The 25492-nt window shown below is 46.6% G+C and overlaps 1 protein-coding gene across 2 annotated transcripts in view; it reads left to right on the top strand.

Moving 5' to 3' along the window:
* IGDCC4 (immunoglobulin superfamily DCC subclass member 4) overlaps positions 1-25492 on the top strand; it is a 677662-nt gene that overhangs the window by 461678 nt on the left and 190492 nt on the right. The gene's annotated exons all lie outside the window — the stretch shown is intronic.

The following is a 25492-nucleotide window of genomic DNA, read 5'->3' as shown; positions in this document are numbered from 1 at the left end:
CAATGTGTCATGTATGGTCAGACCACGGTATGGTACTGTTTATTTTTTTTTTTTATGTTTTATTGGTTAAATACATTTTCAACCTTTAACAAAGACACAAGAAATAGTCAATGTCCTTTTCCAGGCCCCACCATCCTTACGAAGGTTCAACCTCCTCTTCAACTTCATCATTACCCTCGAGACCTTTTAAGATCGATTCTATGAATCGTAGTGCTTCCAGGGTCGGACCAAGTTTTTGGACCGTCAGAACTCGTTCCCAATAATCCTCATCTGTCAATGTATTTATGTTATCCACCCAATCTCCTAGGTATAAGTTCCTTTGGGCGATTAAGGCCGGACAGGAAAGCGTCCAATGTTTTACTGATTCCAGTATGTCCGGAGCATTGCAGAAACGGCAACTAGCATCTTCCATTAGAATTTGTTTCCTTAAATATTGCACTTCTCTTGTTGGCAGGATGTTAAATCTGACTCTCATCAAGAGATCCCTATATTTTGAAGAGGGAAATCTTCGGAGAAAAGGTGGAGGATCATTCAGTGCCTTGCGCTCCCAGATGATATAATAACACTTTGTGTTCTCCCTCTTTAGATTGTCAGTGGCTATCCAGTCATTTTCTCGTATTTTTTTCTTTGCTTTCTCAGGATTATCTTTTAGCGTGCCCAATTTGATATGATGATGTTCCAGAATTTCAAAGCAGTTCTGTTTCCAAGCATTAAAATGCGGATCTGCATTGATTACCTCTTTATTCGCCAGTAATTCGAATGAAATGGGAGGTTTATCAAGGATACATTTTCAAAATAGCGAGAGGGTCTTCCACAGCACTATTGACTCCATTGATTGTAATCTCAACTCATGTTTTATTATCGATGCAGGGAGACAGTTCGGAAGCCTAAGTACCCTTCTCCAGAAAAAAGCCTCTAAAACCGCCCACGTTTTCCAGTGAAGATTTAACAATGATTCAGCTCCGTATGTTATGCTGGCCACTACTTTTTGCTTGTAGAATAAGATTAGTGGCATCATTGAAAAGGTTCCGTAGCGTCGGTGCAGGGCTCGAGCTTGATTAGAGAGTTTCAGCAGCTTTTCTTTGATAAAATTTAGTTGGCCCTTCTCATTGATGTTTTTGTTTATTCTGACCCCCAGGTAAACTGTTGAGTCAACTATTTCCAGAGGTTGATTGTCCAATGACCATGTATAACCCTTTTTATTTTTCCCGATTTTAGGACCTCGTGCCGACTGCATTATTAGGACCATAGATTTTTTTTACGTTGACCGACAGATGGTTTTTGTTTAAATAAGACTTGAATTCCACCATGCGTCTTTGCAGACCTATGGGAGTTTGGTCCATAAATACCACGTCGTCCGCATAAACGATCCATGAGAGGGCTTCCTCCTGAAATACTGGGGGGAATGCACGGATGTGTTCCTGTGATTCTTTCATGTCTGCTAGGTACAAAACAAACAGGAAAGGTGCCAGGGCGCACCCTTGATTTATGCCCTTGGTGGTTAAGATTTTCTCTGTCAGATCTCCTCCTTTTGAGACCACTATCTGAACTGAGGTGTTAGTGTACAGTTCCTGAATGGCCTCTAGCAGATCTTGCGGGCAATTCCATTTCCTGAGTTTGGACCAAAGCGGTTCTCTACAGATCCCATCAAAGGCCTGTTCGAGATCAACAAAGCCCAGGTAAATATTCCTTTTTTGTTTTAGTGCCCGCATCTTTAGCATATTCAAGATGAATAAATTCAATGATGTTCCGACGCCACTCATGAAAGCTGTTTGTCTTTTGTCTAGGATCCCTTCCCTAATTGCCCACTTTTTAAGATCTCTTAGCAGGATGGAACAAAACAGTTTTCCTATGGAATCTAGGAGGGCGAAGGGCCTGTAATTCCTTGGATTGTTACGGTCTCCTTTTTTATATATGGGTACAATTAGGGCCTCTTTCCAAGAGTGTGGGATTGATCTTGTTTTTAATATCTGCTGGAATAGTACCAGGATAAAATCCGTCCACTCTTCCTTGTTTTCCTTCAGCATCGAATTCGAGATGCCGTCTGGACCGGCAGCTCGCGATGAGCTAAATTTTTGAATTCTTGTTAGGATGTCATCCCTGTCGATATCAATACTCCATTCGTTCCCCGAACTTTTCTCGGTCTTTATTGGGCCTTTCTCCTGAAAGAGATCACTGTAAAACTTTACCCAGTCCTTTTTTGAGACGTTACTGGATGTCAGGGCTGACTGAAAATCATCCCCTTTATTGATTATCTCCCACAGGGACCTAGAGTTAGATGTAGTTATTGCTGCCATCATTTTCTCGGCATCTGCTTGTGCTCGCCAAATCCTAGTGGATTTTAGCCAATTTTTATAAGACTGTTTACAGTGTCTTATACGTTCCTCTTTGTTAGTGTGGCTGCTTTTCTGGAGATGTCTCAAATCTGCACGATGTTCCCTTCTTTTTTCCACCAGGATTTTGCTGTATGCGTGATTCCTCGTAAAATCTTTTTTTGTTTAATCCCTTTTTAATCTCAAACTCCTTTAGTAGGCAGCCATATTCCGCTGTTGCGTGGCTAACTTCAAAGTTATGAGTAAGCCGCACTGCTAGTTGAGGGATTGTCCTTGCTTTGATTTTCAGCCTGTTACGTCCCCATGATAGTTCCATTTCGGGGATGTTTTGATGTTCCGGCTCTTCCGTTTTCCAGAGTAATTCAATTTCAAGGAGCGCATGGTCGCTACGAGTCTGTGGGACAACTTTAAAGGAGTTTATCCAAGGCAATGTATTTCTTGCGACAAAGCAATAATCCAAGCAGGCTTTCGTTGAGTTCGCAAACCAGGTGTCCGCTCCCGGAATATCACCTGCTGTTTGGCCATTCAACATTGACAACTCTCGAATGTCCATTTCTGCCAGCCAGCGTTTTTCATTGTTCGGGAGATTGTGTCTTCTTTGCAACAAGCCATTTTTATCCAGCAATTTGATATCCAGGTCCCCGCATATGATAATCAGTTGGTCCTTGTCTTCTAGCATTGAGGCGTCAAGAGCCACCGTCAACTCCGATAGATATTTTTCCGTAGCTAGTTCTGAGACATTCCAGTATGTATTTATTAACAGGAGTCTCTTTTCATACCGTCCTCTGTTTTTCACTATTTTAAGTATTTGGAGAAGCGGATTTGGCGTCAGATGTTCTAAGACTTGGAGTTGACAGTCATCCTTCACTAAGGGTATAAGCCCCGCCCGGGGTCTTCCCAAAGGTCCTTTCTGTGCCGGATTTATATAGACCAAATAACCTTCACACACGGGAGTTGTTCTAATCCAGCTCTCTTGTATGCAAATTAGTTCATATTTCTCAAGGAAGTTACTTTCTCCCGAATATAGATGGCCGAATCCCCATGTGTTCCATGAGGCCAAGAGGGATTTGGTTCCTACACCGATATGGGCGGTCTATTGTCGCTTTTTTTCTGGGTTGATACTGGGCATATGTCCTCATCTCTCCACTTTTGTCAGTGTCTGATTACTGACTCCTGCCCGTTTTGTCTTCTTACTTGAGTTATCAACCGTAAATCTCAGATTTGTTAGTTGGTTATCTGTTGGCCTCCGGGAGCTGTTTATTTTGCTCACTGGTTCTGAGCTACGGTCCCTTGTATCCAGGTGATCTTGCCTGGTACTTGACTTTTGGTTCGACCTCTCTTCTTGCTGCGTGTTAATGGGTTTCCTTTCTAGGGTTTTTATTATTTTTTCCACCCTATCATCGACAGGTCTGGGGGCATTTGCCTCTCTCCGGGTACTTTTATTGTCTGGGTCTGTAAGTCTATATCCCCAAGACTCCAGGTTATTCTTTACATCCAGTAAGCTATCTTTCAATTTTCTTGTTGTCAAGTGTAGTAGGACCACGTCCGGCTTTTCTTCATCAATGAATTCCACAATTGCCACATCATCAGTGTGGATTTTCCGACTTGCTGGTAGATCTTTAAGTATTGACATCACCCTGTTCCTATTCAGCACTATCCTTCGTCTGTCTCTCCAGGTCCGTTCCAGTTTTAGTGTGTGGAAATGTCCATACTCACCCGGGGTATCCCATCTCACCCCTTGCTGATCTTTTGTCGTTGACTTTTCAGGACTCCTGTATCTTGGGGTTTTTCTCGGCAGATTCCCTGTGCTTGTTTGACGTCTAGCCATTCGTCTGGCTTCTAGTTGTTTTAATAAGTCCCTGCTTTTTGTTGCATTATTCGGGCTCCTTTTCTTGTCCCGTGAGATTGATCGTAGTTCTTGAGTTTTAGTGTCAATCTTTTTTCCTTTGAGATCTTTTGCCCTTTTGTCACAGGATTCACACGGCGATTTAGACCACCGATGGGATCGATTTTCTCGGTACTTGTCCCGTGGCCTCCTTTTAGCGTTTTCCTTCTCATCTTTTGGGACGCGGTCTCGGTGTTCTGACCATCGATGGGATCTACTTGCTTGATGCCTGTCCCGTGTATTCCTTATAGCATTCCGATGTTCGTCTTTGAGATAATGAGAACGGTCCTGTCTTTGTTTACCGACTTCATTTTTCCTTATTTTCCCAGTGAGCTTATTCACTCGCTGACCTTCCTCTTTTCTTAGTTCTTTTCCTGTCGGGACATCATCTAACTGCTTATCAATTTCTTGCCATTCTGATAAGCTGATGTCGTCCCACATCTCCTCCTCTCTGGTTTCCTCAATTATTTCAATGAGATCACTCAGACAGCCACTTGTGTCCCGGTCGTTTTTCTTTTGCAGGACCGAATCCCCATCTTGAGGTATCTTCTGCACAACTTTTTCCTTCGATACACTCAACACGTTAATTTCTCTCCTGGGCTTCTTAGGTAACGGCTCTTCCGGCTCCTCAATAGGCAAGTTGATGTTTCTTAAGAAGGCTCTTGATCCATTAGCCTTGCGCTTGCATGCCTGTTTTTTTGCTTTCTTTTGACCTGTTTCTTTCTGGTCTTTGTGGGGAGGGTCTTTTGCGCTAGTGTTCTTTTTTCCCGATTGCTGTGGGGGTTCTTTGAAAATCGCAAAGCTTGATTTTACCTCCTCATCCTCTGCTATCAAGATGCAGTCCGGATGGATTAGTAGGTTTAGACATCTTTATGCCCTTCCCTAATACTAAGGGACCACCAACTTTTTCCTTTGTCTTGGCCATTTCCGGGTCTGTCCTTCTACGGTCTTCCAGGTCTTTCCTCCTAGGATCTACTGGGTCCCGGTCCCTTATAGGGCTTCGCTTTGGGTCTGATCTTAAGGCGGATTGCTGATTTAATTTTCTTATCCATTTATGATCATCCAGTATGGCTTCCATCAGTTGCTTATCATTGGACTCCTGACGCGCCAAATCACATAGGCGATTTTGCCATTGATGTGAGAGGTCCGACTCTTTTTGTAATCTCATATCCAATTGCTTTGTGAAACTAACTATTTCACCCATCCCTTCCTCAGTTTTTACTGTTGACAGGTGTAATAACTGCAAGGTTTCATTCAGAGTCTCGTAAAGTTTCAAAAAAGGAGCAAGCATAATGTTTAGTGATGCCATCACCACATTTTGAATATGAGCTAGGTCATCCTGCCTCCCCTTCAAGCACAGATCACTTATTTTTTCAAGGGCTATGTCATCTATGCCCAGCTTGTGGGCCATTTTCGCCTCCCTTTGGGGGGCTTGGCTTCTGTAATCCCTCTGTCTAATTCCTGGGGTTTGATGTAAATTACCCCCTATTTGTGAGGAGTTCGAAGGAAACTGATCTGCTGGATCCACTTCATGGTCAATCGCAGCTAGTTTATCCTTGATGAACGATAAACTTCTCCTTTTTTCTCTCACTATTTTACCCGTGAGGTTTGAGATATCCTGGATTAGTTTGGAAGCGAGGCTAGTATTACTAAGGGTTTCACAGGCCCTGTCCATGTCAGCACTTTGAGGGTAGGTTTCCTGCAAAGAACCAGGCCTGTGCTCCCCGCAGTCACCGACACTTAAATCCATATCGGTGAAACTGCTTCCAGAGCTTAAATGGATTTGTCGTGGGCTGGGAGATTTCTCCAGAGTGGCAGGATACATCTGAGACAGATCATTCTCTGTAGTTGGAAATTCTGTGATCACCTCCTTCTGAGTTGGTATAATATCCAGATTTTCCCTAGTTTTCTCTGATTGTATGCTGGGGAGTACAGACCCTTGTTGATCATTCAGGTCTTCCTTGTTCATGGGTGGGACTGCATCATAAAAATCTGACCCTTGTACCTTTGCTCCCATAGCAATACCTGTTGGGGCCACAGCATAGGACTGTTCCGCAACCAGGTTCTCCTTGTGTGTGTCTAGCCCCCCTTCCGAGGATTCCAGGCAATGAGACCCGTGCGGGGACGACCCTGCCTCTAAAGGGTTTTGCGGGTATATTTTTTCCCCTGGGTCACTCGGCAGGGTGTGCTGATTCTGTTCCTCCTAGGACCTATCCGCCACAGGTAGGATCTGTTCTAGGTCTGAGTTGAGTAAGGCCTCCGTCAGTGTATTGCCAGAATCCCCTTCATCGTGTACCAAGTCAATGGAAGTAATTTCTTCTATGGCCGGTGCTTGGGGCTGGTCCTTCACCTGGGTTTTTTTTGCTAAAAAGACAAGGCGGCTTTGTCTCCAAGGCAACAGACATTTGTTAGGGCCGCCCACAATCGGTGCCAATCCACCGGCCGAAGCCGGATCAGAAGCAACATGCTGCCTTACCTGTTGCCTGGTTTTCACTCGCTCTTCCGCCCCTGAATCTGAGTTCTCACTTTTGAAGCGTCCCATCGTTGTGCAGCTCCTCTGAAGCTGGTCACTGAGAGAGGGGAGCTATATCCTCGGTGTAGGCACCTCCAGCGCCAAACAGCCGCACAACAGCCAGCGGCCTTTACTCCTTCGGGCTTAACGCCGCAAGGGTGTGCTGAGCTCTGTTTTGTGTGCCTGGATAAGTCAGGTGAGCAGTCACGTGACGGCACAGTGCTCCGCCTCCTCCTGGAAGCGAGCGAGCAGGCGAGTTGAAAATGCGAAATGCGCGAGTTCTTAGAACTCCCAGCGCACGTTGACAAAATGCAGCAGCAAGAAAGGGTCCTCTCCTCATGGGAATTGCACACGTCGCTCGGCTGTGCTGAGCTCTGTTTTGTGTGCCTGGATAGGTCAGGTGAGCAGTCACGTGACGGCACACCGCTCCGCCTCCTCCTGGAAGCGAGCGAGCAGGCGAGTTGAAAATGCGAAATGCGCAAGTTCTTAGAACTCCCAGCGCACGTTGACAAAATGCAGCAGCAGCAGCAAGAAAGTGTCCTCTCCTCACCGGAATTGCACACGCCGCTCGGCTGTGCTGAGCTCTGTTTTGTGTGCCTGGATAGGTCAGGTGAGCAGTCACGTGACGGCACAGCGCTCCGCCTCCTCCTGGAAGCGAGCGAGCAGGCGAGTTGAAAATGCGAAATGCGCGAGTTCTTAGAACTCCCAGCGCACATTGACAAAATGCAGCAGCAGCAAGAAAGTGTCCTCTCCTCACGGGAATTGCAATATGGTACTGTTTAACTATGGAATGTTGACCAGCACCGCTCTAACTTATTTAAGGCTTACCGAATGTGCATTTGCTGTGTACACAAGTATTGCACAGCCCTCAACTGCAGCCTCGTGCTCTATAGTTAGCTAAGTGGGTTTCTCACATGTTGCTTCACTTATTAGGTTGGTGAGTCGCGTGCCAAATGTGGTCCCTGTCAGTAGCCACATCTTCAATGACATAGCAACTCACATAGCACGCCACACACATATGATATAATGAGCCTCATCACGAGTTGGGCAGTAGCCCTTAAATGCGGACATGAGTTGTTTGACCAAGGTCAATATATTGCGGCGGAATTGACTGTAGTCAATTTCGCCACAAATCTTTTTGACCTTCGGCCAAACAAGCCAAATCCCTGGCCCGCCAACAGCCCTTTATCCATCCTCCCCCCCCTACTTATCTTATTGCCATCCGCTGGTGCTTCTCTTACTCCCCTGTGGCGTCAGTTCCGTCCCTGCAACGCGGGCTCCAATGGACCCAATGGGAAATGGGCAATAACCGCCCAACCGCTACTAATGATCCAGCGCTAATAGCGCAGGACCGAGTAGTGGTAGCGCTATTTGCGCTGGTGGTATCCCAGTGGTATTATCGCCAGGATACCGCCAGAATCATGATGCGGCCCAATGCCTTAATATGACATTACAGTAGAGTCATCTCTACCAAAAATTGTCATTTATTTGGAAAAGCAATGTGTCATGTAATGTCCTTCCCCTAAAAGCAATGTTCTGATTATCATGTATATTTAGACCATGGTAATGTACTATTTAAACTTCTAATGTTGACCAAGTGTGTGGTAGCATTCATGTCATTTGTATTTATTAGAAGAACAGGAATGTCAATTTCAATCAGAAATGACTTACAGTAACACATTTACAGATGGTGGAGGCATTCCACCCGAAGGCTGCCTGCACGACAGCACAGAGATGAGAACAAGTGGGGAGCGAGTTTATGAGGATAAAAGAAGTGAAACATGCCAGAAACAAAACAAAATAAAATAAAAATATATATGCATGACAGGTGACTTACAAAGGTAACAATAACGCAAGGGATCAAGTACTTCAACTTAAATATGAGTACTCTAAAATCACCATTATTAAGCTTCACTGGGGGAGTGGTGGGGTCAGGCGGGGAGGATGGGCAGAGTGTATGGAGAGCTCCCTCTTTTGCAAGCATTGAAGTTTACGCCGAGCTTTGAAGACATCCACAGTTGGGCTGGCTTTGGGGAGCTGCGTGATTTTACCGAACCAAAAAGTTCGACCCCCAAAAGTCTGTAATTTTTCTTTTCAATTTTCTGCAAATATATATGTGGGGGGAGACCCCCCAAAACCCCCCACCTTACCCCTATACATTTTATATTCACTTTACCCCATATATATATATATATATATATATGCAGAAAATTGGGGGTCAGACTTTTGGGGGTCAAACTTTTGCGAGTAGGTAATTTTACACAATACCTGGCTTTGGTTGTGAAGGGCAGTGGGTTCCAGTAGAGTGGAACGAGTAGTGAGAAAGAGCAGAAGAGATTGGAGGCCCGGGGCATGGGATAGTGAGGTTGAGTGTAGAAGAGAGTGTAGGGAACACGAAGGTGAGTGGACAGCAATACACTCAGATAGGTACTGAGTAGCATGACCATCGATAGCTTTGTAGATTAGGATAAGGAACTTGAAAGAGGTTGGTTGTGCATGGGGAACCAACCAGTGTGTTGTTGGTAGATAGAAGTGGAGGAGCATCTGGTTAGGTTGTAGACAGTGCGGGTAGCAAAGTGGAGGACTTAATGGGGTTGAAGGAGGAGAGGGGGAAGGCCAAGCATTCAGCTCACGCAGTGGTCAAGTGTACTAAGCACGAGGGTGGAGATTAATGTTTTGGTACACTGGTAAGAAATGGACACACTTTCCAAATGTTGAGAAGTATTAAACGAGCCGCAGAAGCAGTGTTTATGATGAATTGTTGCAGTCGGAGGTCCCGTGCCTTGGTTGAGGGAGCAAGAATGTCAGCCAGGAAGGAGATGGAAGAGTGGAGGGTAGAGAGGGCATTGGAAGCCGAGTGAAAGATGATTCCCATTAATTCAAAGTCCAGCACGAGGCTGTGCCGAGCTATTCAGTTCCGAAGGTCAATGAGACTGTTGGTCATCCAGTTTAAGATGCCTGGGGGGAAGGAGAGGACGAGGCAAAAACACTACTATTATTACTGGATTAATCAATGCTAGATCTCCAGTGGCACATGCCACAGAAATAGCAGACCTGATCTCCATGGATGACCTTGACATTTTAGTTGTCACAGAGTGACTTACAAAGATAACAATAACGCAAGGGATCAAGTACTTCAAATTAAAGATGAGTACTCTATACATATACAAAATCACCATTATTAAGCTGGATCACGTCCTTCCTACAAGGCAGAGCCATGAAAGTGTTCTCCAATATAGCAAACGCTGAACCCACAATCATACACTGTGGTGTCCCCCAGGGATCCTGTACTGCCCCTACGCTTTATAATCTATTTTCAAAGCCACTTTGATAAACTGGATGCACTTGGGATCACATATACAAACTATGCTAATGATACCCAGGTGCTCCTTCCCCTCACTGGGAGCTATATCAAAGACGCTTCTACCCTCCAACAAATTTACTCCACAATCCAAGCCTGGATGGCCACCAATGGATTATGCCTCAACGGGGATAAAACTGAAATCCTCATTCTCGGTCAAAAATCCACGCTAGCCAAACTAGGTCCAACCTATCAAAACTTCTGCATTGACAACTGCATCATCCCAGTCCTTTCGTCAGTTAAAACGCTCGGAGTCCACATTGATGCTACACTATCTATGGGATAAACAAGTTAGCGCCATTGTATCAGCCTCCGCTCTGAGTACCAAACTAATCAACGCCATAAAGCCGTTTCTAACAAAAGACAGTTGCCTCTCTGTTTTTTTGTTCTCCCCTGTTCCCTTTCCCTGCCTGGTCGCGCTCTGAAACACTTGTGTATGAGCGCGATAGAAATAAAATATCAGTCAATCAATCTCCATTGCGAGAGCCACAATAGGAGCTAAATTGAATTACTGCAATTCCCTCCTAGCGGGGACATAAAAAAAAAACTTAGCCAGACTCCAAACCACTCAAAACAACTCTCTCAGAGCAGCTCTAAGTATTCCTAAAAGAGAGCACATCTCCCAAGCAAGAAAAAACGCCCACTGGCTACCAGTTAAAGACCGAATCACCTTCAAGATTCTCTCCACTGCACACAAATGCATCAACCTAACGGCACCCCCTTACTTATCGGACTCTCTAGTCAGAACACAATCCACTAGACTCGAGTAAACCAACCAACTCACAGTGCCACGAATCACCAGGGCCAAGGCAGGAGGTCTAGGATTCCCCTATCTGGCACCTAAACTCTGGAACATGCTACCCACAGCCCTCAGAGTGAAAACCTCTCTTCAGGCCTTCCGAAAAAATCTAAAAACGACACTCTTCAACTAGCTGCTAGCTCACTGTATATACCTGCGCACTACTATGCGCTCCCTGCACCTATGCGCTACAAGTCACAATGCCATCTCATGCTGTATGTATTTACGTGACTACTGTAACTAAGATATGAACATCTACTGTAACCAGCGCCACAATACCCACGGGCTGCTGTGCGCTTAACAAATGCGAATAAATAAATAAATAAATAGCGTCTTGGCTTTAGACATTATCGCACCTGTCAAAATGCATAGAAGTAAACAGAGTGCACATCTAAATGCCTGGTTTACACCACAACTTAAAGCCCTTAGATTACAAAAAAGAAAACTGGAAACCATATGGCGACATACCCCCTCGAAGAAAACAAGATGAACCTGACTAAGTTCGCAGACAATTATAAAAAAGAAATAATCTGCACCAAGAAAGATCTATACACTGAAAGAATCACTGAAGCTAGTTCTAATACTAAGGAATTATTTGTGATATTACGAGAAATGGAAGCTCCCATTCCTCCCACAGACAACGTGGTCAAGGACAAACCTTGGTGCACAAGCGTACAGAATGCCTTAGCCAACAAAATAATATCACTCCAAAATAAGATTGCTAACAAGAAAGCCACCTTGCCTAGTACCAATGAACCTCCTATTACATTAGATGAATTCAAATTCTCTAAAGTTTCCATCCTTGAAACTGAAAAAAATCATCTCCTCCCTGAAACCATCAAGGTGCCAGGGTGACAACTGTCCCGCCCAGATGATCAAAGATGCAGCCAGAGATCTAGCATCGTTTATATCTAAACTAATCAACGCCTCTTTCGCCACTAACACTGTCCCAAGCAACCTAAAAGAGTTGTGGTCTTACCTCTGTTAAAAAAGCAAACTCTGGACCCCTCCATCCCAACCAACTATAGGCCTATTACAACGGTGCCTTCCTTCATAAAATACTTGACAAAGTAGCATATATTCTAATTCAGAAATACCTTCAAACTAACCATCACTTCGGCACCCGCCAATCCGGCTTCAGGCCACAACATGGCACTGAAATGGCAAACCCAAATTGATGAGCTGAAGGACAAAGGGAAAATGCCTCGTTACTCCTCCTTGACCTGTCGGCCGCCTTTGACCTGGTGGACCACAAGGGTTTGTGCAAACACATGTCTTCGGCTGCTCATTTCTCAAAGGATGCTATAGCTTGGGTCCAATCATTTTTAAATAATAGGACCATGAAAGTCTTCTCACTGTCAACGTCAGCAGACCCCATCCAAACTACCTGTGGTGTTCCACAAGGATCCTGTGTATCGCCAACTATGTACAATATATTTACAAAGTCTCTGTTTGACAAATTGGACAGACTGGGTGTCACCTACACTAATTATGCAGATGACACCCAGATCCTCATACCCCTTTCGGGCGATTACCTCAAGGACACAGCTTTGGTAAATAAAATGTACCTCCTCATTCAGGCATGGATGGCAGCCCACGGCCTCTGCCTGAATGACGACAAAATGGAGCTCCTGATTCTTGGAACAGGTGCCAACCTAAAAAAATAATACACTATTCTGCCTTCAATATTGACGGCAATATAATTAAGGTAGTAAATGAAGTAAAAACGTTAGGTTTCTACCCCGTCTCCACACTAACCTTAAGCAAACAAGTCAACTCTATAGCATCAGCAACAGCCTATACATGTAAGCTAATCAGGGCCTGCAGGCCTTTCTTATCCAAACCAAGCTGCATCATCCTTTCTAACGCCCTAATACTCTCAAAATTGGATTATTGTAATGCCCTAGGTGCAAATAAGTATATCCTGGACAAAATCCCAAATCTTACAGAATAACGCTATAAGAACCGCTCTACACATTCCCCACAGAGAACATGTATCAGCGCTTAGCAGAGAATAACGCTCTAAGAACCGCTCTACACATTCCCCACAGAGAACATGTATCAGCGCTTAGCAGAGAATAACGCTCTAAGAACCGCTCTACACATTCCCCACAGAGAACATGTATCAGCGCTTAGCAGAGAATATCATTGGCTGAAGATAAATGATAGAATCTTGCCTAAAACTGCTTCCCTTACCTAAAAGTGCCTTAACAAAGCGGCACCCCCTTACCTAACCGAGAGAATAGTCAGAAAAACCTCCACCCGCCCCTCCAGATCTGCAAACTCATTTTCCCTTAACATACCGATATTTAAACAAAATAAATCTGGTGGTAGCAGCTTCCCAGTTAAAGCTGCACTGACTTGGAACGCACTTCGTCTCTCACTCAGAGTGGACCTATCCTACCACAGCGTTAGACGCAATACCCTGAACTGGTTGCGATCCAATGACAGGTGATTCTGCTGTACCTGACTCTGTCTGTATGTACCATATCCATACTATTATTCACTTACTGTATAACTTTGCATTCTTGCCTGTATAATCCTATAATGCAACTTAAGCCTAAAGTATTCTTGTATTTGTTGCACCCAGTTACCTCTGGGTTTGGTGCGCCCTAAAAAATAAAACAAACAAACAAACTAAACAAACAAAAGATTGAAGTGCCCCATCAGCAAAGAGGTGATAGTAAAAGTCAAAATTCAAGATTATACTTCATAGCTAGAAGTATAAAGGGTGAAGAGTAGTGGTCTAAGGAGTGATCCCTGATGGACGCCGATAGGGACAGGTGTGGGGTCAGAGGTTTACAAGTTGCAGGAGATTTTAATGGATCGATCTTCCAGGTAGGTGATGATCCAGGCGAGAGCAGATTTGTGTATTCTAAGTTCCTTTAGAGTGCTGCAGAGTGAGGAGGACAGATGAGTGGTCGACAGTGTTGAAAGTGGCAGGGAGGCCCAAAAGGGTGAGGAGTGGTGAGCATGCATGGGTGCAATCACGGTGGAGTGTTTATTAAGGAAGCCAGATCGAAGTGGATCTCCGAGGCCATTAACCTAGGGGTACTTAGCTATCGGGTAGAAGACAAGCTACTCAAGGACTTTGAATAATGGGGAAGTCAGGACATTGAGCAATAGTTGGCTGATATGTTTGGGTTAGCAGAGAGTTTCTTCAGTAGACGTAGGGCAGTTGCAGATTTGAAGGAGGCAGGGAAGAGTCCAGCAGGGAGAGAGGGGTCAAAAAGCTCAGAGATGAGAGAAGGTGATTGTGACTTTGTCCATTTGGTGGTCAAACAGGCCAATCAGGGTGCAGGATGTTTTGGCGCTATGAAGGATGAATGCTAATTAAGCAGGGGAGTAGTCAAGAGTAGGATGTGTTGGCAGAGAAGTTGTGGACAGAAGTATGGTGAGGGAGGGTGGGAAAGGAGGGCAGTGAGTGTTACAAATGCTAGAGGAAAGGTATAGAAATGGAGGAGGGGGTGGATTTTGGCTTAGGCGGTGTGAGCAAGGCTTGTAGGGTAAAGTTTACGGGGGTGATTGCATGGAGAGGAGATTAGGTTTGTGAAGTAGGAGGATTTGGCAGAGTCCACTGCAGAGAAGAGGGCAGGCTAGCAGTAGGGCGGGGGGGGGGTCAAAGGTCAAGGGGCATGTTCGTTTTGAGGGGCTGACTCTCAGAGGTGATCCAGAGCCTGTGTGTGGGGACTGGGAGGTGTGAATGTATGTGCAGGATTGTGTTAGTCAAAGAAAATGATAAGTGCAAAGTCAGAGAAAGCACGGTCAAAGGAAGGATCTTGACTTGGAGAGAGAGGAGAGAGGTCTTTACATCATCAAGGTAAGGGGCAAGAGAGTTCTACCTGAATTTCTTCTTCTCTTCGGCTTTGAAGAGGGTGGAGAGACCAAGATGGTTAAGTGAACAATGGCGTGATCAGAGAGAGGTGGGTCAATGGAGACGTCAGAGGAAGAAAGTGAAGTATGGAGAAAGAAAAGGTCAAGAGGACCCACTACAATAGGTGGGCTAGTCGTAGAGCGAGTGGTCAGGTAGGAGGGAGTTAATTTCAAGGCAGATAGTTCCCAAGGGCTTGAGTAGGTTCAAGTCCCCCAGCATGACAATGAGGATGTGGGTTAGATGTGACTTGAGGAGAAGGTTCGGATCAGGGAGAAACGAGTTGTGAGGACCAGGGGATCGATGGAGAGCCAGAGCAGTGAGAGGAGTAGGAGGGAGGACTTGAATAGTGAAACGAGTTGAGAGGACCAGGGGATCGATGGAGAGCCAGAGCAGTGAGAGGAGAAGGAGGGAGGAGTTGAATAGTGAAACGAGTTGAGAGGACCAGGGGATCGATGGAGAGCCAGAGCAGTGAGAGGAGTAGGAGGGAGGACTTGAATAGTGAAACGAGTTGAGAGGACCAGGGGATCGATGGAGAGCCAGAGCAGTGAGAGGAGGAGGGAGGAGTTGAATAGTGAAACGAGTTGAGAGGACCAGGGGATCGATGGAGAGCCAGAGCAGTGAGAGGAGTAGGAGGGAGGACTTGAATAGTGCAACGAGTTGAGAGGACCAGGGGATCGATGGAGAGCCAGAGCAGTGAGAGGAGTAGGAGGGAGGACTTGAATAGTGAAACGAGTTGAGAGGAACAGGGGATCGATGGAGAGCCAGAGCAGTGAGAGGAGAAGGAGGGAGGATTTGAATCGTGAAACGAGTTGAGAGGACCAGGGGATCGATGGAGAGCCAGAGCAGTGAGAGGAGTAGGAGGGAGGACTTGAATAGTGAAACGAGTTGAGAGGACCAGGGGATCGATGGAGAGCCAGAGCAGTGAGAGGAGAAGGAGGGAGGAGTTGAATAGTGAAACGAGTTGAGAGGACCAGGGGATCGATGGAGAGCCAGAGCAGTGAGAGGAGTAGGAGGGAGGACTTGAATAGTGCAACGAGTTGAGAGGACCAGGGGATCGATGGAGAGCCAGAGCAGTGAGAGGAGTAGGAGGGAGGACTTGAATAGTGAAACGAGTTGAGAGGACCAGGGGATCGATGGAGAGCCAGAGCAGTGAGAGGAGAAGGAGGGAGGAGTTGAATAGTGAAACGAGTTGAGAGGACCAGGGGATCGATGGAGAGCCAGAGCAGTGAGAGAGGTAAGAGGGAGAACTTGAATAGTGAAACGAGTTGAGAGGACCAGGGGATCGATGGAGAGCCAGAGCAGTGAGAGGAGTAGGAGGGAGGACTTGAATAGTGCAACGAGTTGAGAGGACCAGGGGATCGATGGAGAGCCAGAGCAGTGAAAGTAGAAGGAGGGAGGAGTTGAATAGTGAAACGAGTTGAGAGGACCAGGGGATCGATGGAGAGCCAGAGCAGCAAGAGGAGAAGGAGGGAGGAGTTGAATAGTGTCACATTTAAATGAGGAAGAGGTGATGTTGGAGGGGAGCAGGGGGGCAGTGTGGAGGGCCTTATTGATAAGAAACCTACCCCAGCGCCCTTCTCAACGGCACAGGGAAATTGGGAGAAGTTAGCAGCATCACGTGGAGAGCCGCTAGTGCAGTGATGAGGTGAAATCGAGGTTTCTATGGTCGCAAGAAGTGAACGTTGAGGGTGATAAGAGTCGGAGTGGTCAGTAATATAGGAAGACATGTTGCAGGGGGATTGTGCATTCCAGAGGCCTAGTACGAGGATGATAGGAGGTGGAGGAGAGGAGCAAGTGTGTGTCAGGTGAGGGGATAGATGAGGTTGGAGACCCTAGGAGAATGGGATTGTCTTGTGTGAGGAGTGCAGGTGCAAAGGGGAGGGGAGAGTGGGGAGAGAAAGGCAGAAGTTAGATCGAGTTGAGGCTGAAGGCTGTGAGAGAAGGGAAGGAGAAGAGTAAGTACAAAGAGGTATAGAGCAAAACCGAGATGTGTGATGGAGGGTAGAAGACATAGGCAAGTGAAGACAGTGAAGAAAGGGTGCAGCCCGAGAGAGAGAGGGTAAAGGGAGGAGCAGAAAGGGAAGGGGGCAATGGTTGGCTGTGAAGAAGCAAGTGTCAGTTTTGAGTTTGGCTAGAATGAAATCAATCCAGTTAACCGGCCCAAGACAGGAATGTTCCTTGGTCCTGTGAGGTAGCAGCAGCTCCACAGTGAAGGAATAGTCACTGGGTGGAAGGACCCCGATGCATGGAAGCAGAAGTCAGGCAAAGGTTGAACTCTGCAAAGTCCTAGTTTCTACCCTAACAATCCCAAACAGGGAGTTACCCTTTGCTGCTTTTGTTTCTCAGCTACAGGCGCCCGGACTGGACATAATGTGCATGAAAAGTATTGCTGAGCCCTCAACTGCAGTCAGTTGCTCGAGAGTTAGATAGAAGTGTCCACCTTACAATGCACTGCCTCCATATTAATTGAATGAGTGTCATGCCAAAGTGATCTATGACACAGTAAATAACACAGACTTGTATAAAGCTGTGAGCTATATCACTACAGTACCAGTCATCTGTGCTAAAAAAAAGGCTTTCGCATGCAGTAGCACATGTATCATGTAATGACTGTCCTCCTTTAATGCAAAGCAGTTTATCATGTGTGTTGAAACTGTGGTCAGTGGAACTCCCACTCAACCTGAAGTGCTTCACGTCCGTGTCAATGGCAGTTAAGCGCTATACAAATATCATATCACATGACAAAACATACATTAGCGAATGCGGGATGCTCAGAAATCTTTCCACTTTAACAACATCTGCCTTGCCATGAACTCCCCCAAAAGATCATTTACATTGTTTAAGTTCTTGCCACCCTCAAAGCACCAGCCTCTGCGATATCCCCCCGACAGGCTCTTTGCAATTCTTTGGCTTGTCTATTTTCTGAAAACCTCACTTCTCTGTGTTCAGATATGGTTTCCATGCACGCCTCTTCCCCCTGGCCTTTCTGAGCAAGCTCTCATCACCACCCAGATCAATCTGACTGGGCCAGGCGTCTGTACCCTGCGAGACTAAGACTCCCATGAGCACTCTCCATTGACAATGCTGGCTAGGTCTGATGGGAGTTGTAGTCCAAAACATGTGGGGCTCCAAAGCTCCAGCAGGTGATTTAGGCATTAAAGTGGAGATATTCCTTCCAGATGTGGCAGTGCTGGAAGTCTCAGTGCAGGCCCCATGTGAAGGGGAAATGGATTGCTGAACTACAGGCTCCTCACCGGTCGTCGCAAATAAATGGGGCGATAGGAGGCACTCTGGTGGTAGTTCGGCAATCAACGATTGATTTCCACAGGCTGGGCCAGACCTATTCCATTTTCCCCCTGAAGGAAAACTCGAGGCCCTACCTGAACTGGGAAAGGAATGGCCAATAAGCGCACAGGTTTGCGCGGACATCCGATGAAGCGCAGAGTGGACTACAAAGGCAAGGAGAGCAAGATCGCTCAGGATAGAGCCGCACTGCCCGTTCCTCCTGGAAAATGTGAAAAGCGGAGGGTGAGGATAGGCCGGTAGTCTTATATTTTTTTTCTTTCTTGAATTGCTTTTTTATAACGCGCCTAATACCATTAGCTGGTCAGATAGCACAGCGAGATAAGTGCTCACCCCTGATATTTGTGTGCAGCCTGCTGTGGCAGGTTCAAATCCCAGTAGTGTCAACTCAGCCTTTCATCCTTCCGAGGTCAATAAAATGAGTACCACTCTGTGGGATAATAATGTCTTCTGTTATTTGAGCACTCTGAGACCTATGTGGGTGTGTGTAGCACTATATAAGAAATACATTATTATTATTATACCGGAGTTCAGTTTCTAAGCACAGATCCGGGATTCGACCCTCTGTTGCTCTGCGTGGTCTTGCTTCCAAGAACAGCTCTTTGCCTCTGTGCTATCCTCCATTCTTGAGGGGTAAAGTGAGCTGACTTGAGCCTGGGTGATAAGCAGGCCTTCTCCAGATGGTTGAATCAGTGCTCCTTCCCAGGAGAAGGATTGCTGGGAGCTCACTCCTGCAGGGGATGTTTTGGGGTGGGTTATTAGTCCTTGGGGTTTCTTTGTATCTGTATAGGTTCTGCTGCCCGCGGAGCTATTTCTATGTATGTCAATTTCATTTTACTCCCTAAAAACAGGCAATTACTACTCCCATCATAAAATAGGAAACAGACACACGTAAAACCTTGTGCCGCTGCTTTTACTCACACAGCTCTGTGGATATGCTTGGAACAGTAATGCACGCACTACCACAGGAACAAGCTACTGTTATTGCTGTCTGACCGGAAGAAGTGAACATGTATCTCTTAACGTGTTTGAATAACTAGGTGCAAAGAAATAATTATTACTGAAACGTTTCCGTTTTCCAGTTAAAAGATATTTGTACTCGCTTGTAAAATACTCCCATTGGGAATTGAACTCACATTTTTACTCCCTAAAAAAACATTTTACTCCCTGCTTTAAAAAATGGGGAGTAAAATAAATCCTACTTCCAAATCTTATCTGGAGCACTGGACGCCCCCTATTGCTGGCATGTTGGCACACAAGGGAATACAGCGCTGGCGCTGGCTAGAAATAAGCACGAACGATGCCATGAAAGGATTAGAAGACCAAGCCCAGGCAGGTGGGGTTTGCTAAAGAGAGACTATTATAACCAGTGTGGAGCGAGTAAAGCGCTTTTCAAGGCTCCGAAAAGGAAGCGGAGCAGGGGCACTATGTAGAGGAGGAGGCAGAGGTGCGAATATTGTACAGAAAATGTGTGGCCTCTGAGATGAGACACACTAAAAGCAGCAACAACTTGCTCTGCTGGTAGCGCCCACATTTTGATGCAAGATCTACTGGACGCTAGGAGTGGAGGGTCTTGAAGACAAAATACAGAGGTTTGAATTTTAACCAGCAGAAGGCAGGGATCACGGGGGACACATGAGCGAGCAGTCGTGCACCCATGAAAGGATGCTGAAACCAGGTCATAATAATAATTCGTTTTTTATACAGCGCTTTACATATTTACAGACCGTACTATAATTACCCAATCGAAATTGGTACTCATTTGTCAACCTCGGAAGGATGAAAGGCTGAGTTGGTTTTTCAGGGATTCGACCTGCAGATCACACACAAATCACAGCAACAAGTGTTTAACCCGCTGACCCAACTTACTAATTTAACATGTTGGTAGGCCGAGGAGCAGAGCGTCGCAGTACCCTAAGCTACTAGACACAAACCTATTAAAGAGTTTTGCATAGAATACGAACCTTGAAGAAAACATGATTGCAGAACTCCTTGGATGTGTGGTGAGGGTCAGTGAAGTCCATCTGTACGCCTCGATGCTGGGGGTGAAGGCCAAAACACTGGTGACCAGACACCAGGTTTGGAAAATAAAGCCAACATCTGATTAGGGCCCATTTACTTGGGCCTGGGCCTATTCAGAGAGAGACACCCTTTTTAATGTGTGGTGCTGGTGAATTGTGCCCGATGGGAGGGTAATATCCGCCACCCTCAGCTCCTTGCCCGAGATCAGTTAGTACTTGGACCCACGGGGAATCCGTGCCCATGCCAGGCTGAAACCCTGCGGGGTAGGTCTGCGGCCAGCCGGCTAGTCTCTGCTCAAGACTTTTGGAGGGGTGGGAAGTTGGGACATGGTACAGAAGTTACTCAGCTGCATAACAGCCATGGATTTCTCTTTAAGCAGGGGCCACAATGGACCTTCTTTGTTTAGGCGGAGCGCTCTCGGCTGTTAGTGACGCATAAACCAGAAGGGCTGCTTACGTGGCGAGCAATCAGGCCAGCAGTGTGTGCCATATAGTAGCCAGCCACACCTAGATGCAATGCGCACTGGGCTCCTTTACCCCACTCCGCTAGGCCCCTGCTGGGGGGCCGGCCCGGTATTGCCTGGTGGTGCACACTGCGCTCTATCCCAATGAACAAGGTGCCCACTTTTTCTGGGGCCCTTTGCGCACCCACAGGTGAGACCAGCCTTGCTCGGGATGTGTGGGTGCTCGTTTCCCTCCAAAAACAAGCATCGCAAGCCCATTGCATCAGGTGCCTAGTACCTGGGACAGTACCCGGAACCTCGCTCTTCTACAACAGATACCATTGTGGTTCTTTTTTGGGGGGTACAATCCTCACCTCATTTTCCCTTTTTTGGTTTATTTAGTGTGCATTCAGTCACATTTGGACTTTGTGCACACATTGCAGTTCAACTATTGCAATTGTGAAACACAAACTCTAGAAATAAAACATTTACAACAAATACACATTTCGTCCACATATTAAAATGTCGAACTGCATTAAAGTTCAATTTCATCTAATCTGCATTATAATGCGATTTGAATAAAATGCAATTCATTTAGAAGTTTTAGGAGAGCAATAGATAAACACATTTCTTTCCCAGCAGAAAGTCTATTTCAGAATTACTGATTATTAAGCTGTTCCATATCATGCACAACATTTGCAAAGTGTTTTTCTCTTAAAATGCGTGTTGCTGTGCAAGTTATAAGGAGATGTCTCTTGTCTTGAGGATACCCAGCAGCACACAGATGGTCTTTTCTGGCTTCACAATATAGATTTTGCAGAGTCCTGATTTTGCTTGGAATTGTGGGACTTGCAGTTTTCCTTTAATTTCAAATGGGAAATAAACTGCAAGTCGTAGTTGCCAACATGACCCATTCCAATCTGGAGGTGCTTATCCAGTCCTGATTTTCCTTTGCATTCTGGGACCAGTAGTCCGAGTTTTATAACGGGAAAGCGGAACGACAAGCCCCAGGATGCAAAGAAAAAAGCAGGACTGGATAAGCACCTCCAGATTGGAATGGGTCATGTTAACAACTATGGCTTGCAGTTTATTTCCCATTTGAAATTAAAGGAAAACTGCAAGTCCCACAATTCCAAGCAAAAACAGGACTCGGTGGCCTTTTCACAAATGGCCATGCGAAAGGTGAGAGCCCTGGGCCAGGTCTTGCCGGGCTGGTACAAACCGACGTGGGTACCACTTGCAGCGCAGGGAGCGCGCAACAGAATACGCGCAGAAGCTTCAATGGGCACCGCTCAATACGTCTCACTAAGAGCAGGCGCAGCGCTACTGGCGCAAGCCTGGCACTCACAGTCCACCACAGGAGCCATTCTAATGTGCATCCAAGAAAAAACAGCTGTATGAATCTGATTAACCCTTCAATACCCCCCAGAACACAGAGCCTACAACATGCCCACTGGAGCCAGGAAACTGCTGCACCACCATTGCAACAATGACAGCTTCATACAGGGGTCCAGTCCTAAAATTAAAAGTGGGGGGACTCATTACCATACCAATTGAATGTGGTGTCACCAGAAATTATCGTATCAGGGTTCCCTCTCAAAAAAGTGGGGGGCCTTCTGGAATAAAGGGGGGGGACTCCGCGTGTACCCTCGACTTGAGCTCTTTTCATATCCTTTGTGTTAGGGAAGATGTTCATGTGGTTTCAGGGAAGAGCTGTGTTTTTACCAAAGACCACAAGAGGGCAGCAGCAATCCACCAGTACTGTTTGTCACCCACAAAAGGGGCAGGGGTTTGTTTAAAGCGCGTATTCCATCCCTTAGTCTGTAGCCAACCGCGGGCGCAGTAGAGCGTGAAGGGGTCTGCATTTGTCATTTGGTGTGCTCACATACCCGCTGTCTCCGCTCTCTGATATGCGGCTTTTAATTTCTGTTCTTTTTGTAAGAGGTAAAGCAAAAAGGAGCAGGTGGGTGACAACGCAACGCGTGCAAGTCTTCTGCTTTTATTCCAATGCTAGTCAAAGTAGCTCTCGACAGTAATGTTGGGACTCAAAAATACTACAGGGCACTAATTGCAAAACGAGATAAATCTTGCCTGTAGAAGTAATGTGCGGACATCAGGGCTTTAAGTGGGCCGGGGCTGACCAAGGTCAAGGCCCGGCAGTCTCCAGAAAGTGCTCCCAAGCCCGGGCCCAGCCCCTGACTAGCCCCAGCCACGCTGACTCCTTAGGCAGCCTGTGTAACCGAAGCGCTGCACAGTTACATGGGCTGCCTGTAGGTGTCAGCACTTCCGGTTAGAAAAAAGAAAAAGGCCATCATCTTTTCTTTTTTTCTTACCCGAAGTACTGTCATCCCTCAGACAGCCAGTATAACCATGAATTTGGCTACATGGGCTGCCTGATGACTCTTTACTCAGAAACAGCTGAAGGGCCCAACTCTCCTATTGTTTCTGTGTAACAAGTCATCAGGCAGCATGAAAGCCCTTTAACCGCGTCGTTAATGGGCTTTTATGCTGCGTGGTGACTCTTTAATCAGAAACAATAGGTGAGCCAGGCCATCCAGCCCTGCTCCTTTTTCTGAGTAAAGGGTCATCAGCAGCAGGCAGCCCTTTCACCTAAGGAGTCCATGGTTTTTAACCACACAGCTTCTTGAAAGAAAGGGCTGCCTGCTGCGTCTGAGAGCTGGGGCGCGCTGTTGTCACTGGTGCATCCAGCCCCTCCTTTTGCAGGCTGTGGGCACCAAAGGTAACCATGCCTGTGCACCCAAGCTCCCCTGCTTACACTAGCCCTACCCCACCACTTAGACGAGGGGGGGCTCTCGTTAGCGGCATGGCATAAGAAGCGCTTGATTTGCAAATATTTTCTAGCACTCCTGTGACACTGCGGGTGGGCAGTTCCCCATCACTGCTGCCAGCCCCCACAGCCGCTCCCCACAGTGTCGACATACTTGGAGTCACACTGCAGCTCACACCTTCTCATTGTAGTTGACGGATGCACTGACTATCACCACTTCATAATTAAAGTGAGTCTGAGGCAGTAAGCGCTGGGGCTCAGAAATAAGTGCCCGGGCTGAGCCCTGGCAAACACCCCGGCGAATTAAGCACTGGGCCTAAGTACACACACACTTAGGCCACACTCCCCAACGAGAGCCCCTCCCAATTTAGTATCCCACTTAAAGCACTGCGGAGATCAAACCTATTTCAACCAGAGAGTGCTGATGGTTAATGCAAGTTGCAGTGTTGAACCCAGTGTTTGAAATGGAAACAAAGAAGTGCGGACCCTTTCCAGAAATCCATGCCTCCTCACTGGGGTTTAATAGCCCATTGCGTGAGATGAGCGCGCTACCACTGTGCGGGCTTACACTGGCCCTGATACTGCGCTTGCCCAACTGGGCAATGCTACTCTGCGCCACACTGGCAATATCACGGAGGCACACTGCAGCCATTACAGGGTCCAAACTACTTTTCCTCCATAATCACTGCAACCAAAGGTTAAGCATTGGCCCATGCGGTCTGCTGCGCTACCAGGGCGGTCGCCCCACCTTCCCAAAGTTAAGGTGTGCACATTATGCACATCCCTTGCTTTTTAGTGGCTCGCGCTTCCACATTTAACACACTGACGACGCCACTGGTGAAGCGCATGCCGAGCGAGGCCGCAACATGTTCTAAGTCATTGGCCGACCGTTGTATTTCTCTGGATCGAAAAATAGGATCTTTCTCACATATGCACCAAAAACAACCAATAGGAAGTTTTGGGCCTAAATTACTAAATCGCATCACTGCCCAATATCAACAACTTGAGTCTCTGCGTGTCCTCTGATATCTCTTGTGTGGCCTCAGAACAGCGCTGTGTCTGCCCACTTCCCTCTGAGAGCCCTTGCTTCTCTGTATGTTATGTTATGTTAAAGGTTCTTATACCTGCGCACTGTTGCCACCTGAGTGGTCTCTTGGTTCTCTGGCAGATCTGTAAAGCAAGCGGGGCAGAGGGTAAGTTAGTAGGACTGAGCGGGAGAAAAGAGCAAGTGAGCTGTGATGTGCTGCTGACAGCTTCAGTTCGGTGACACCGCTGAGTGTGGGTGTGATTTTCTGTTGGTAGCCGTCTTGTGGTGTGGGGCGGGGATATGTGTGGTTTGTTTTGTTGTTGTGGTTTAGTGCAGTGCGTGCGGTTTGTTGTGGTGTAGATGTATGGTTGCGTTTAGTTCAGAGTTTGAGGGGTGTATGCAGAAGAGTGGGTTTTTTAATGGGGTTTGATAGTGGCAGAACCTTTTCTACCCCCACTGTTCTGACTGACTGCGGCCGATGTCCCTTCCCCTGTTGAACATACTGTTGTGCAGCAATTACCACCCCTACGAGTTCCTGCAGGGGTGCTGTGTTCACTGTGCCCCGTGGTCTTTCCGTGCGAGATATGGCCCATAGTACAAATGCGCTAAATGCGAGATATTGCTCCCTAACACAGATGGGCTAAGTGCAAGATATGGCTCACTAACGCAAATGGGCTAAGTGCAAGATATGGCACACTGACACAGATGGGCTAAATGCGAGATATGGCTCCCTAACACAGATGGGCTAAGTGCAAGATATGGCTTACTGACGCAAATGGGCTAAATGCAAGATATTGCTCCCTAACACAGATGGGCTAAGTGCAAGATATGGCTCACTAACGCAAATGGGCTAAGTGCAAGATATGGCTCACTGACACAGATGGGCTAAATGCGAGATATGGCTCACTGACACAAGTGGGCTAAATGCGAGATATGGCTCCCTAACACAGATGGGCTAGGTGCAACATATGGCTCACTAACGCAAATGGGCTAAGTGCAAGATATGGCTCACTGACACAGATGGGCTAAATGCGAGATATGGCTCCCTAACACAGATGGGCTAAGTGCAAGATATGGCTCACTGACACAAATGGGCTAAATGCGAGATATGGCTCCCTAACACAGATGGGCTAAGTGCAAGATATG

The sequence above is a fragment of the Ambystoma mexicanum genome, chromosome 11 (assembly GCF_040938575.1).
Source record: "Ambystoma mexicanum isolate Mex_15411 chromosome 11, UKY_AmexF1_1, whole genome shotgun sequence".
NCBI classification, from domain to species: Eukaryota; Metazoa; Chordata; class Amphibia; order Caudata; family Ambystomatidae; genus Ambystoma; species Ambystoma mexicanum.
The sequence above is the reverse complement of the archived record's forward strand: the minus strand, read 5'-3'. Positions and strand labels throughout refer to the sequence as shown.